This window comes from Drosophila elegans, unplaced genomic scaffold, assembly GCF_018152505.1.
Source record: "Drosophila elegans isolate 14027-0461.03 unplaced genomic scaffold, ASM1815250v1 contig_257, whole genome shotgun sequence".
NCBI classification, from domain to species: Eukaryota; Metazoa; Arthropoda; class Insecta; order Diptera; family Drosophilidae; genus Drosophila; species Drosophila elegans.
Genome location: NW_024545631.1, coordinates 525,289 through 541,917, shown reverse-complemented (window position 1 = coordinate 541,917; position 16,629 = coordinate 525,289).

Here is a 16,629-nt window from a genome sequence, read left to right as displayed (position 1 = left end):
TGCCATCATCGGGAGTAGTACTCGGAGAGCACTTGCTTCACATTTTCCTGGGCCGATCTATGGGCCCTATTATGCTCAGCTGTGATAATTTCTCGCTTCTCATCAACTGCAAAAAGTCTGTTACTCGGTTTTTGCAGTGCCAAAATTTTGTTGCTGGAAATTGTCGAACCAGCTGGTCCTGTACCGTGGCCAACGTGTGTAGGTCACAATGGATGGCTCTGCGAGCATGATCTGGTGGTATCCTGACTTAAGGTCCAAAGTTGTAAAATATTTGGCCTTGCCTAGGTTTCCCAATATCATGGAGATATTTGGCATGGGGTACTTGTCAGGTACCGTTCTTTCATTTAGCTTGCGAAAGTCAATTACTAGTCGCATGTTTTTGTTGTCCATTTCATCAGTGCCCTTCTTGTCCACTACCCATATTGGGTTGTTGTACGGAGACACTGGTTTTTGGATTATGCCGTTGCCCAATAGATTTTGAATTTCCTTGTTAACAAAATCGGCCGCCCCCATGGGGTACGGATGCAGTTTTGCATAAATAGGATCTTCATCCATTGTTCGTATTGTGGCTACTACCGAAGTGTTATATAGTAGTGCCTCATTGGGGTCTGCAAATGCCCTTTTTCTGTTTTTAAGCATTTTTATAAAGGCATCTTTGATTACAAGGGGTGCATCAGAGCAATCTACGCTAGTAAAATTGACATCAGCACAGGTATGGAAGGAAATTTCTTCGACTTCCGTACCACATTTAAGACTCTCAGATTTTAAGCAAAGCGATGCCCCAGCCTGTGCTAACAGGTCGAGACCGATTATTCCATCGAACGTTGATAGGTCCGATAGAATAAAGAATGTTGCTTTTATATTGAAAATTGAGACAAGGCATTTCTGTGTTATTTGTGTTGCGCCATGGATTGAATGAATATTGAAAGGGGCTTCTACCGGGCGGACGCCTTTTAGCCCCTTGTAAGTTTTTAGACGCGCCCGTGTCTATGAGGAATTTCATGGAAGCCCCGCTTCTCTTCGTCTGAGGACGGGTAGCAGGGATTTTCCCTAAAAAATTGATGGCATCCGAATCATAATCTTCAATGGCATCGTCATCAATTTTTGCCGCTGCACTGGAGGCTGCGCTAGAATAATTTTTGTCGGCCTGCTCGCCGCTTTGAGCGACATGATTAACTCTTTGTCTTTTAATAGGGCCTGAACGGCCGGACGGAGCCGGTCTCCCGTTTTGGTAAGCCTGTGCTTGGGTCGGTTGTACAATTTTAGATATGGATGAGTCAACAACTATTGGCTCCGGAGTATTATTTTGCGGTGCAGAATGCACTTGGGCCTTATGTGGTTTGCTAAAGTGCGGGTTTTTACCGCTGATTAGGCTGCGGGAAGGGCTTGTCCTGTTGACGATCTTGTGGCTTTGGATTTTGTCGACGATCTTTGTCCTCCTGTCTTCTTGCAAACGTAGTTGCGAAAATATACCTTTCGTGGTTCGACTCCACTTCTTGTGCCAGGGCCAAAGCCGATGGCATGTCTTTCGGCTTTGCCGAGAAGAGCAAATCCGTGAGGCTTCGCTGGAGGCCTGAAATGAACACGCGTAAAGCGTCCTCGCGGAATTTGGCACACAAAATTGTTGCCATTGACGTGTCGTACGACATATTGACTTTATTTGTCAATAACGTGAGTTTTTTCTCAACCTCATCGTAATACTGTAGAAGGGTCATGCCACCCTGTCTTAGGGTTCCCAGCTCTTGTTCAATGACATGCATTGGTGGCTTGTCACTGAACGTGAAGTCAAGACGACTTATTATCGCGTCGAAATTTAGTACTGTGCCGAATGAGGACAGCACGGCGTCGGCAGGGCCCCTAATCTTACTTCTAATGATGATAACTGCCTGGTAGTGGCGCGAGCTACCATCATACCATCTGAAAATATAGTAAGCGGCCGTGGCCGCCTGTCGCCAGGAGACGTGCACCCGCAAATTCGGGCAAGCATTTTACAGCATCTAAAGGTTCGCTACATTGTATATTATCATCTATTTGAATAGCCGTGTATGTTTTTATTTCTGCGGCCGTTGCTGGTGAAGTATTTATTGCTGCCACCTTGCCAGTCAACTCCTCGATTTGTTGTCTTAACCCCTGCTCTCTTATGTGGCTTTGAACGGCCTGTTCTGTTAGGGCATTATTAACCGCTGCCTGTATAACGGACCTCCATGACGTCTGTAGGAGGGACGGGGGGCTTGCGTTTTGGGGTTGAGGCGTGGACTTGCCCTATACTCTCGGATTCTGAGTCGCTTGAGTATTGTTTTCTGTTCCTATATTGGAGAAACGGATCACTCATGGGCAGTTGAATTTAACTGCAAAGAAACCCGTGCACGTAAGCAAAAGCTCTGCATAAACAAAGACAAAGTCGAAAGACTTTGGGGGTCGTATTTCCTTTTAACTTAACTGCTGCTGTCAAATTGTAAATTATAAAATTCTAAATACTGAGATTCTTTAAAAATTCACTTCGCACTCGTTTATTTATTTATTTGATTTTTCTTTTTTTTTTTTTTTTGTTACAAGAATTAAATGGGCAGAATTAAATGCTTGTTTTTCTTTAGACAGTGGTCCGAATTATATAGATAACTTTGATTGAAGACATAAAAGTTTTGGCCGAAGGGCCCACTTACATGTTTTGTGAATTTTGTGCCGTTTTGCAGCTACGTTTTTCCCGCGCCCCCGTCACTTTTAATTTCCAAGCTTTAGTTTTATTCGGTCGGGTAATCTGTTAGACAGTAATCTCAGACAGTGAATAAATTATACGCAGTTAACGACTGTTGGTCGGAGTTAGGTTTACGAGCGATGGCTCTTTATTATTCGAAAGTCGAATCAGAACTAAAACATAAAGCTAACGTAATTGAACTTCATAGCGGCCACTCCAATGGGCAGTGCTTGCCGGCTATGCACGAGCATCCGGCCAGACGCTGTGTCAGCAGTTTGGCCGGCGCGATGTTTACGTAAACTGTGGTCAACAACTTTGGTACAAACAACCGAGGGAGTTATTCTAGAGTCAATGGTAGAGGAAACTATCGAGGTAATTTCATACGCGGTAGAAATAACTTCTACCAAGGAAATTATCGCGGTAGAGGCCAATAATACCAATATAATAATAATCGAGGAAATTATGGCCAAGGCCAATATCAAAACCAGAATTAATATGGAAACCAAAACCAACATAATAACAGCGGAAACCAAAGAGGTTCTTTCCGAAATAACTCAAATAATAGAGGAAACTCAAATGCTCAAATAAGAGCTATTGAAACCGAACAGAAAAACTAAAAAATTCCCTTAAGAAAAAAAGCCACACAAAGCAACTATAAATAAAATAAATCTCAATCTCAATATATATATACAAATAAATAACTATCTCACTAAAACACCCCTAATCCTTTTAGTAGATACAGGAGCTGATTTAAGTCTTGAGATCATTGTGATAGGACGACCCTCTTGGGACAATACCGCGCCAATGCCATAGGCCGATGCATCTGTCGTTAGATCAAATGCTTTTTTAAAATCGGGGTATCTTCAGATGCCAAGATATTTCGCAGCTTCTGAAACGCTTGTTGCTGCGCCTCAGAGAACTGGACCGAAATGTTCCGTGACCTATGTCTACTAACCGTTTCGTTTTCCCCTTTCAAGATGTCCGAAATGGGTTTCGCTATTGCTGCAAAGTCCTTTATGAAACATCTGTAGTAGCTCGCCAGGCCAAGGAATGATCTGACTTCAAACACGGATTTTGGTTCCGGGAAGTCTTTAATGGCTTTGACCTTCTCTGGGTCAGTTGTTGCACCATTGCTGGTGACTATGAATCCGAAGAAGCTTACGCTTTTTTAAAGAGGCGTGATTTTTCTACAGATACCCTCATGTTTGCTTCGTAGGGGTTCTTTAGAACCCAATCTACGTGTGTGACATGTGATTCTTCATTTCTTCACGTATACGTGACAAAATTTGCCGATTTTTTTCTTTCCGAAATAACTCAAATAATAGAGGAAACTCAAATGCTCAAATAAGAGCTATTGAAACCGAACAGAAAAACTAAAAAATTCCCTTAAGAAGAAAGGCCACACAAAGCAACTATAAATAAAATAAATCTCAATATATATATACAAATAAATAACTATCTCACTAAAACACCCCTAATCCTTTTAGTAGATACAGGAGCTGATTTAAGTCTTCTAAAAATAAATTCTGATAACTTTAATGACATAGACACAACAAAAATAATAACAATTTCTGTAATAGGAGAAGGTACTCTTAAATCAAAAGGTTTAACATTTATAGAAATACAAACAGGAAAATTTATAATCCCTTTCAAATTCCAAATAGTTGATGACGACTTTCCAATACCCTAATGGTATAATAGGAATGGACCACCTTAAACATTTAATGGCTATCTTGATTTCCAAGCAGATCATGACTGGTTAATAGCTAGACCTTAAAACATCGATCAAGAGATCAACATTCCAATTATACATTCAATAGACAATAATCTAATAATACCTGCACATTTATATAAACACGTCTCACAAAGAAATACTTATTAAAAACCAATATATAGCCGATGGTGTAAAATTAACAAACACCATAGCTAATTCCAATAATTCATTTAGATTGAAGGATGACGTTCCTGTTTATATTACAAATTATAGATCACCAAAAGAAGAAATAGATAAAAGAGTTGAAAAATTTATTAAAGATGGTGGTGATGAATTAAATCGTTTAATTCCCGAGGTTTAGTGGACTGTATTATATTAATTTTAACCAGACGGTTTCTGCGTGTCCGACATGTTTGGCTGTAGTCTTATCACTAAAAAATATCAAGAGTGTGGCGCAGCACAAATGGTATATGACATTAAAATATACCAAAACTTAAATTGAATACAAATATATGAATTAAAAATAACGGCTGCAAAGCGTTCATCAACAGATGGCATAGCAGAACCCTCTGTATCAGAATACAATAGCCCATTACTTCTTGTACCCAAAAAATCACTTCCAGGAACAGAAGAAAAACGATGGAGAATAGTTATCGACTACCGACAAATTAACAAAAATTTATTAGCAGAAAAATTCCCATTACCTCGAATCGATGATATTCTCGATCAACTTGGCAGAGCAAAATTTTTTTCATGACTGAATTTAATGTCCGGATTCCATCAAATTAATTTAGATTAAGACTCCAGAGACATAACTTCATCTTCAACGAGCACTGGTTCATACCGTTTCAAACGATTACCATATGGCTTAAAGATAGTCCCTAATTCATTTCAAAGGATGAACACACAAGCCTTTTCGGGACTAGAACCATCACAAGCTTTCCTTTACATGGATGACCTGGTAGTTGTTCTTAAAATCATATGATCATATGCCGAAAACACAATCTCAAACTACACAGGGAAAAATGTCACATTCTTGGGACATAAATTCACAAATAAAGGAATTTTACCTGATTATAAAAAATATAACGTAATAATTAAATACCCTGTCCCTTCTAATGCAGATGAATCAAGAAGATTCGTAGCTTTTTGCAACTATTACAGACGTTTATACCAAATTTTTCTCACTACTCAAGACACTTAACTCACCTTTGCAAGAAAAATGTTACATTTAATTGGACACCTGAATATCAACAAGCCTTTGAATGCCTTAAAAACGCATTAATTCAACCAACTCTCTTACAATACCCAGATTTCAATAACGAATTCAGTATAACAACAGATGCCAGATGCAAGCTTGCGGAGCAGTTTTAACCCAGTCATATTATGGGGTAAACCTCCCAATAGCATACGCCTCTAGAACATTTACAAAAGTCAAAAGTAATAAGTCAACAACTGAACAAGAATTAGAATCAATACATTGGGCTGTAAATCATTTGAGACCATTTTTACGCTAAACCCTTTACCTTTAAAACAGATCATAAGCCTTTAACATATTTATTTTCAATGAAAAACCCAACTTCGAAATTAACAAGAATGAGACTAGATCTAGAAGAATTTCATTTTACAGCAGAGTACCTTAAGGGGAAGAACCATTATGTGGCAGATGGCTTGCCAAGGATATGCATCGAAGAACTTAAAGATATTAATAGACAAATTTTAAGTCTCTAAAAGATTACAAAGTAGACAGAAAATTAAAAACATCGCAGTTTCAAAATCAGATTCGGATTTGCAAAAGCAACCGACAGCTTCTAAGCACAACATTTTTAACGTCATTCGCAATGAAGATGTTATAAAGTAGTTACCTTGCATTTAATAGCATCAAATTGTTCCCTTAAAAAAGGAAAATAGATATATGCAAGAATAAAAGTTGAAGATCTATATACCAATGGAATATTCGATTTAGATCAAATTTTCCAAAGGCTTGAAAAAACAGCCGGTATAAATAAGATAAGCCAACTTAAGATGGCACCGAGCGAGAAAATCTTCGATATTATTTCAATAGATATATTCAAAAATATGGGCAACAAAATATTAATGGATTTAAAAAAACTGCTACTTAAGCCAGTGACCACAATAAATAACAAAAATGAAAAAGAAGCTATACTGTCTAGAGTACACAATGATCCAATACAAGGTGGGCATACAGGAATTACGAAAACGCTGACAAAAATAAAACAACATTTAATATTGGAAAAACATGACACTTGACGTTGCAAACCACGTGAAAAAATTTATTCAATGCCATCAGGCCAAAACAACGAAACATACAAAAACGCCCTTGACCATTACAGAAACACCTCTTAAGGCATTTGAAAGAGTGTTAGTGGATACGATCGGTCCATTACCTAAATCAGAGCAAGGAAATGAATACGCAGTCACCTTATTTTGTGACTAAACAAAATATGTACCTTGTTGATCAGGGGATCAATCCCCCTTGGGTCTGAGAATTATAAGATGATATAATCTCAAAATTGAAATAGAAACACATTTTTACGCCATGACTGTGCAATACAGCATATCAAATGCCCGAGTTATGTTATCAATACTGTTGACTTCTTATCAACCGACAAATTCTTCCTGGAATCTTTTAGCTTGCCAGCGGTCGTTTCCTGCGTTTCACAGGATTTACGCAGTTTTGGCGTCTGCCTGCCGGTTTATTGTTCATCAGGAGGGTTCGTGGAAAATATGATTACTCCAGCGCTTCTAACAGACCGACCAATCATGCGACCTCCAAGTGATACCTCAGTCAGTCACAGTGCCTCTCAGTTTACCGCGTGCTGCGGCGCTGCATCAGCTGCATATAATAGTTTCAAGCAGTTTCGAGTATGCATTTCGTTTATATTTTATTAAAATGAAGCGATTTTTAGTACCTGTAAAACCATTTTGCAAACCTCCAAAAACTGAAGACAATGAAGAAGCGCAATCATCTGTCGAAACAGCCGTGAAAAAACCTCGGTATGTTGCATCGGGTAATGAAATATGCTCTAACCACCATAGCTAATTCCAATAATTCATTTAGATTGAAGGATGACGTTCCTGTTTATATTACAAATTATAGATCACCAAAAGAAGAAATAGATAAAAGAGTTGAAAAATTTATTAAAGATGGTGGTGATGAATTAAATCGTTTAATTCCCGAGGTTTAGTGGACTGTATTATATTAATTTTAACCAGACGGTTTCTGCGTGTCCGACATGTTTGGCTGTAGTCTTATCACTAAAAAATATCAAGAGTGTGGCGCAGCACAAATGGTATATGACATTAAAATATACCAAAACTTAAATTGAATACAAATATATGAATTAAAAATAACGGCTGCAAAGCGTTCATCAACAGATGGCATAGCAGAACCCTCTGTATCAGAATACAATAGCCCATTACTTCTTGTACCCAAAAAATCACTTCCAGGAACAGAAGAAAAACGATGGAGAATAGTTATCGACTACCGACAAATTAACAAAAATTTATTAGCAGAAAAATTCCCATTACCTCGAATTGATGATATTCTCGATCAACTTGGCAGAGCAAAATTTTTTTCATGACTGAATTTAATGTCCGGATTCCATCAAATTAATTTAGATTAAGACTCCAGAGACATAACTTCATCTTCAACGAGCACTGGTTCATACCGTTTCAAACGATTACCATATGGCTTAAAAATAGTCCCTAATTCATTTCAAAGGATGAACACACAAGCCTTTTCGGGACTAGAACCATCACAAGCTTTCCTTTACATGGATGCCGAAAACACAATCTCAAACTACACAGGGAAAAATGTCACATTCTTGGGACATAAATTCACAAATAAAGGAATTTTACCTGATTATAAAAAATATAACGTAATAATTAAATACCCTGTCCCTTCTAATGCAGATGAATCAAGAAGATTCGTAGCTTTTTGCAACTATTACAGACGTTTATACCAAATTTTTCTCACTACTCAAGACACTTAACTCACCTTTGCAAGAAAAATGTTACATTTAATTGGACACCTGAATATCAACAAGCCTTTGAATGCCTTAAAAACGCATTAATTCAACCAACTCTCTTACAATACCCAGATTTCAATAACGAATTCAGTATAACAACAGATGCCAGATGCAAGCTTGCGGAGCAGTTTTAACCCAGTCATATTATGGGGTAAACCTCCCAATAGCATACGCCTCTAGAACATTTACAAAAGTCAAAAGTAATAAGTCAACAACTGAACAAGAATTAGAATCAATACATTGGGCTGTAAATCATTTGAGACCATTTTTACGATAAACCCTTTACCTTTAAAACAGATCATAAGCCTTTAACATATTTATTTTCAATGAAAAACCCAACTTCGAAATTAACAAGAATGAGACTAGATCTAGAAGAATTTCATTTTACAGCAGAGTACCTTAAGGGGAAGAACCATTATGTGGCAGATGGCTTGCCAAGGATATGCATCGAAGAACTTAAAGATATTAATAGACAAATTTTAAGTCTCTAAAAGATTACAAAGTAGACAGAAAATTAAAAACATCGCAGTTTCAAAATCAGATTCGGATTTGCAAAAGCAACCGACAGCTTCTAAGCACAACATTTTTAACGTCATTCGCAATGTAGATGTTATAAAGTAGTTACCTTGCATTTAATAGCATCAAATTGTTCCCTTAAAAAAGGAAAATAGATATATGCAAGAATAAAAGTTGAAGATCTATATACCAATGGAATATTCGATTTAGATCAATTTTTCCAAAGGCTTGAAAAAACAGCCGGTATAAATAAGATAAGCCAACTTAAGATGGCACCGAGCGAGAAAATCTTCGATATTATTTCAATAGATATATTCAAAAATATGGGCAACAAAATATTAATGGATTTAAAAAAACTGCTACTCAAGCCAGTGACCACAATAAATAACAAAAATGAAAAAGAAGCTATACTGTCTAGAGTACACAATGATCCAATACAAGGTGGGCATACAGGAATTACGAAAACGCTGACAAAAATAAAACAACATTTAATATTGGAAAAACATGACACTTGACGTTGCAAACCACGTGAAAAAATTTATTCAATGCCATCAGGCCAAAACAACGAAACATACAAAAACGCCCTTGACCATTACAGAAACACCTCTTAAGGCATTTGAAAGAGTGTTAGTGGATACGATCGGTCCATTACCTAAATCAGAGCAAGGAAATGAATACGCAGTCACCTTATTTTGTGACTAAACAAAATATGTACCTTGTTGATCAGGGGATCAATCCCCCCTTGGGTCTGAGAATTATAAGATGATATAATCTCAAAATTGAAATAGAAACACATTTTTACGCCATGACTGTGCAATACAGCATATCAAATGCCCGAGTTATGTTATCAATACTGTTGACTTCTTATCAACCGACAAATTCTTCCTGGAATCTTTTAGCTTGCCAGCGGTCGTTTCCTGCGTTTCACAGGATTTACGCAGTTTTGGCGTCTGCCTGCCGGTTTATTGTTCATCAGGAGGGTTCGTGGAAAATATGATTACTCCAGCGCTTCTAACAGACCGACCAATCATGCGACCTCCAAGTGATACCTCAGTCAGTCACAGTGCCTCTCAGTTTACCGCGTGCTGCGGCGCTGCATCAGCTGCATATAATAGTTTCAAGCAGTTTCGAGTATGCATTTCGTTTATATTTTATTAAAATGAAGCGATTTTTAGTACCTGTAAAACCATTTTGCAAACCTCCAAAAACTGAAGACAATGAAGAAGCGCAATCATCTGTCGAAACAGCCGTGAAAAAACCTCGGTATGCTGCATCGGGTAATGAAATATGCTCTAACCACCATAGCTAATTCCAATAATTCATTTAGATTGAAGGATGACGTTCCTGTTTATATTACAAATTATAGATCACCAAAAGAAGAAATAGATAAAAGAGTTGAAAAATTTATTAAAGATGGTGGTGATGAATTAAATCGTTTAATTCCCGAGGTTTAGTGGACTGTATTATATTAATTTTAACCAGACGGTTTCTGCGTGTCCGACATGTTTGGCTGTAGTCTTATCACTAAAAAATATCAAGAGTGTGGCGCAGCACAAATGGTATATGACATTAAAATATACCAAAACTTAAATTGAATACAAATATATGAATTAAAAATAACGGCTGCAAAGCGTTCATCAACAGATGGCATAGCAGAACCCTCTGTATCAGAATACAATAGCCCATTACTTCTTGTACCCAAAAAATCACTTCCAGGAACAGAAGAAAAACGATGGAGAATAGTTATCGACTACCGACAAATTAACAAAAATTTATTAGCAGAAAAATTCCCATTACCTCGAATTGATGATATTCTCGATCAACTTGGCAGAGCAAAATTTTTTTCATGACTGAATTTAATGTCCGGATTCCATCAAATTAATTTAGATTAAGACTCCAGAGACATAACTTCATCTTCAACGAGCACTGGTTCATACCGTTTCAAACGATTACCATATGGCTTAAAAATAGTCCCTAATTCATTTCAAAGGATGAACACACAAGCCTTTTCGGAACCATCACAAGCTTTCCTTTACATGGATGCCGAAAACACAATCTCAAACTACACAGGGAAAAATGTCACATTCTTGGGACATAAATTCACAAATAAAGGAATTTTACCTGATTATAAAAAATATAACGTAATAATTAAATACCCTGTCCCTTCTAATGCAGATGAATCAAGAAGATTCGTAGCTTTTTGCAACTATTACAGACGTTTATACCAAATTTTTCTCACTACTCAAGACACTTAACTCACCTTTGCAAGAAAAATGTTACATTTAATTGGACACCTGAATATCAACAAGCCTTTGAATGCCTTAAAAACGCATTAATTCAACCAACTCTCTTACAATACCCAGATTTCAATAACGAATTCAGTATAACAACAGATGCCAGATGCAAGCTTGCGGAGCAGTTTTAACCCAGTCATATTATGGGGTAAACCTCCCAATAGCATACGCTTCTAGAACATTTACAAAAGTCAAAAGTAATAAGTCAACAACTGAACAAGAATTAGAATCAATACATTGGGCTGTAAATCATTTGAGACCATTTTTACGCTAAACCCTTTACCTTTAAAACAGATCATAAGCCTTTAACATATTTATTTTCAATGAAAAACCCAACTTCGAAATTAACAAGAACGAGACTAGATCTAGAAGAATTTCATTTTACAGCAGAGTACCTTAAGGGGAAGAACCATTATGTGGCAGATGGCTTGCCAAGGATATGCATCGAAGAACTTAAAGATATTAATAGACAAATTTTAAGTCTCTAAAAGATTACAAAGTAGACAGAAAATTAAAAACATCGCAGTTTCAAAATCAGATTCGGATTTGCAAAAGCAACCGACAGCTTCTAAGCACAACATTTTTAACGTCATTCGCAATGAAGATGTTATAAAGTAGTTACCTTGCATTTAATAGCATCAAATTGTTCCCTTAAAAAGGAAAATAGATATATGCAAGAATAAAAGTTGAAGATCTATATACCAATGGAATATTCGATTTAGATCAATTTTTCCAAAGGCTTGAAAAAACAGCCGGTATAAATAAGATAAGCCAACTTAAGATGGCACCGAGCGAGAAAATCTTCGATATTATTTCAATAGATATATTCAAAAATATGGGCAACAAAATATTAATGGATTTAAAAAAACTGCTACTCAAGCCAGTGACCACAATAAATAACAAAAATGAAAAAAGAAGCTATACTGTCTAGAGTACACAATGATCCAATACAAGGTGGGCATACAGGAATTACGAAAACGCTGACAAAAATAAAACAACATTTAATATTGGAAAAACATGACACTTGACGTTGCAAACCACGTGAAAAAATTTATTCAATGCCATCAGGCCAAAACAACGAAACATACAAAAACGCCCTTGACCATTACAGAAACACCTCTTAAGGCATTTGAAAGAGTGTTAGTGGATACGATCGGTCCATTACCTAAATCAGAGCAAGGAAATGAATACGCAGTCACCTTATTTTGTGACTAAACAAAATATGTACCTTGTTGATCAGGGGATCAATCCCCCTTGGGTCTGAGAATTATAAGATGATATAATCTCAAAATTGAAATAGAAACACATTTTTACGCCATGACTGTGCAATACAGCATATCAAATGCCCGAGTTATGTTATCAATACTGTTGACTTCTTATCAACCGACAAATTCTTCCTGGAATCTTTTAGCTTGCCAGCGGTCGTTTCCTGCGTTTCACAGGATTTACGCAGTTTTGGCGTCTGCCTGCCGGTTTATTGTTCATCAGGAGGGTTCGTGGAAAATATGATTACTCCAGCGCTTCTAACAGACCGACCAATCATGCGACCTCCAAGTGATACCTCAGTCAGTCACAGTGCCTCTCAGTTGACCGCGTGCTGCGGCGCTGCATCAGCTGCATATAATAGTTTCAAGCAGTTTCGAGTATGCATTTCGTTTATATTTTATTAAAATGAAGCGATTTTTAGTACCTGTAAAACCATTTTGCAAACCTCCAAAAACTGAAGACAATGAAGAAGCGCAATCATCTGTCGAAACAGCCGTGAAAAAACCTCGGTATGCTGCATCGGGTAATGAAAATACGGGCGATCACAGCTCATGTAGTGAAGGCAACAAAAACGTTAAGCAACATAACCCTCATCCGCCTTATCGGAACATAAATAAACACGACGTCGGAAATTTTATTGGCATCAGACTTAGTGAATCTCAGAGGCTGGCCTTATTAACAAATGCTAGGGTTTCGCCGAAAAATTACTTTTTTCCATTGCTGCAAAAATTCGAAACTCGAAAATTAAAATGTTGTTACAAATGGTTTGATGAATTTTCCTGGCTTGCTTAATCAGAATTGCATCATGGTGCATTTTGTGTTCCGTGTGTAGCATTTGCTGTAAGCGGTGGCAAAGGGTCACAACCTTTAAGTCATTTGGTGAAAGTGAAACTCGATAATTGGAAGAAAGCAAAAGAGGTGTCTACCATTATTATCATCCGAGCCAGAAATCGAACCCGGGACCTCTCAATTTCGCGTGGAGTGCTCTAACCAACTGAGCTACTTCGGAATCCTAATTTGCTCGCTGAAAACCTCCAATTTATGTTTGAAGTTACTTTTTGTCTAACTAGAGATCGACATTATCACGAATTTGTTTATCCGTCAAAAAACCTTTGACGTTGACGTTCAATAAATTGAGTGGAAATATTGAAAAAATCAATTTATCTTGAAATTGAATTTTCACCCACTGAAAAAGCTGAAAAGCTTGAATTTCTTCTTCGATAAGAGAATTTTTTTATAATGCAACTTATCAATGTGTAAAATGTGACCAACTTCTGTACACGACTGTGCAACGCGGATTATTATCGCAGTGTAAATTAAAACTTACGAAAAAACAGGATATTATTCTGAGTCATATATTGCCATATTGCCAATGAATCAAAGTTCAGACTCGGGAATGCATATAAAAGAGCACGATCAATGATTGAACAAAATAAAAAACGGCAAAAGCAAATATATGACAAGCATACTAAAGATTTTAAATTAGAAGTAGGACATAAGGTTTTATTAAAAAACGAAACAGATCATAAATTAGATTACCAGTATTTAGGACCCTATGTAGTATTTGAAATCAATCCAAAAGATAATATAAAAATAAAAGACAATTAGAATAAACAGCAGATAGTATCAAAGGACAGGTTAAAAGTGAAGTAATAAAATTCTTGTAATTGAAACAAATACCTTTGAAAAAATCTAATAATCAGGGAAGATACGAAGTATACAAAAAGTCTAGAAATGTTAATAAATCAAGCGGATAAGCACTTTGAACTACGAAATGGTGTCGTGTATAAGAAAACACGAAACCCAACCAACGACAACCAGGACAACCCAAGGATATTAGAGAGGAACCAGAAACAACATTGAACAATCGCAACGGAACAATTTCCCAAACATTGGTTCACGATCCACACGACAAATACCAGGGACAGGTACAAAGCGCCACCAACTAACCGACAACCAACTACCTCAGACAGCATGGGTGACCCCGAGGAGACTATCGGACCTCTACAAGAAATTCGGGGTAGGGCCGGTGGACCTATCAGAGGAAATCCACGAAGAATGGGAGCCCAAACCGCCCAAAAGTGACACCCAGCACGAGCATAAGGTGGCGGGAGCCGTAGCCCTCCTCAAGCCACTTGGCGTCCAGGAAGCCGAGCGACGCAAAGGGTATCTTTGGGGGACATAGCAACCCGAGTCCGAACCGGGCGAAAAGGATACATACACGTTACAACCACGAAGTCCTCGACCTCCAAAACGGGGGGGAAGTGTGACGACCCACCGTCACAACAACTCATACAACTAAATACAATGTTATTAAAATTAAACATAAGAACATTCAAAATACTGGCCTTTTATTTTGAAAATTTATTCACGCGCGCTCAAAGCCAACAACACCCGGTCACACTTATTCGACGAAGTTATCGATCGCCGAGAATTATCGCCTAATAACCCGATTACCCAAAGCGGGATTAACGTCATCGTCCGATCTGGTCACACTAACCGGCACCTATATTAGCGGAGACACAGCCCCGGACCAGTCACTTGCGTTCCGACGACTCTCGAGGAAACATCGCTAAGGAAGAATATGCGGCTAACTTTTCTGGTAGATAGTCTTGGTAGTGTTGGTGGATCCGTAATAGTCTCGGCTCTGCGACCTGGTGATGTGGCTTACGGATACGCACCCAGGCCCGGTCGTGATCATTGAGCCCGGCCCGGCTTACGAATTTGAGTTCCTCCCAAAAGTCACGTTTCCGGCTTCCGACCCGGAAACGATACGGAATAAACGGCAGGTCAAAACTAACGATACCTGGCAGGTCCAAACTAACGATGCCCTACACTCCCACATCCCACTAGAAAGACCAAGTAGATCGTAGTAGAAAGTGATATACTTGGCCCTTCTACAGCGCCTACATCAATTCAGCAGGCAGTGCTACCCACGGCCAGCAGGGCCGACATCAACCCAGCAAATAGTACCACACACGGTCCTCCCATAGCGCCGAGATAATTATAATTAGAGCCGTAGCCCTAACCAATCGTATTAAATTTGTTTAAGAGATGCGCTTCTTTTAATATGTTGCTGTTCATGTCTCCAGTATAACATCCGTATAACGTCTGAAATTACATCTAACAAGAACTTTTAAGGACATATGTTTGTTTGATACTTCTACAAAAAGATACTTAATGAGGCTTTCCGCTGGATGTATACGAATGACTTGTCACCTAACTTATTTTGTACATATATAATAACACCACCATTATGACAAGCACGATTAGAACGATACAACACATAACCAACATAGGCAATAGACGGATCACTAATTTCAGCTGTTAACCAGGATTCTGACACACAATTAATATCAATCTCGGATCTAGGAAAAATATATATGAACTCTTCCATTTTGTTTCCCATGTCCGCGATGGAGATACTTATTATAATAGGAAACAAAATAACTAACAAAGGGGCTAATCTCAGTTGGCATAATGTGAAAAACTCTACAATTTTATAAGGTACAAGATCAGATTGCTTACCAACTAAAGTTATGATTAAGATACGTTCAGAGTACATACAAATTATAGACCACTAAATTACCAGAGACATATAATTGTTATTGTGGTTCTCAAAATGACAGCTCAGTTGATAGAAAGGCCTCCGTGAACTGCTGCATTCTTTAGAAGAAATGAAATGTTTCATCTCCAGCACACTTTACATGAACCAGGCCGCGACTCGTAAATAATGCAGTCACTTTCTTCGCCTTTTTTAGGTGCATAGCTTTTTTGAAGATGGTATATTGATCCTTGAATAGCTGCTGGTTTATATAGAACGGCTCGTCAGAGTCGAGTTCCATTAGATTCGCCGTAAGTGGTTGTTAATTTCAAGGTCCTTAGTATCAATATTTTGTCCCTCTGTGTTTTACGAGCACGAAAAATTCTACGATCCTTGGTGGTGGTGTTAGGCTTAAGGAGTAACAGTGGGAGTTTTAGAGTGTATTTACATTCTTGCCTTCTGTATAAGGACCTCCGTCCTGCACAGCCTGCTTCTTCTCAATGTTTACAACCTGGTCACGTAACCGAGCCATCTTAAGGTTTGAGTTG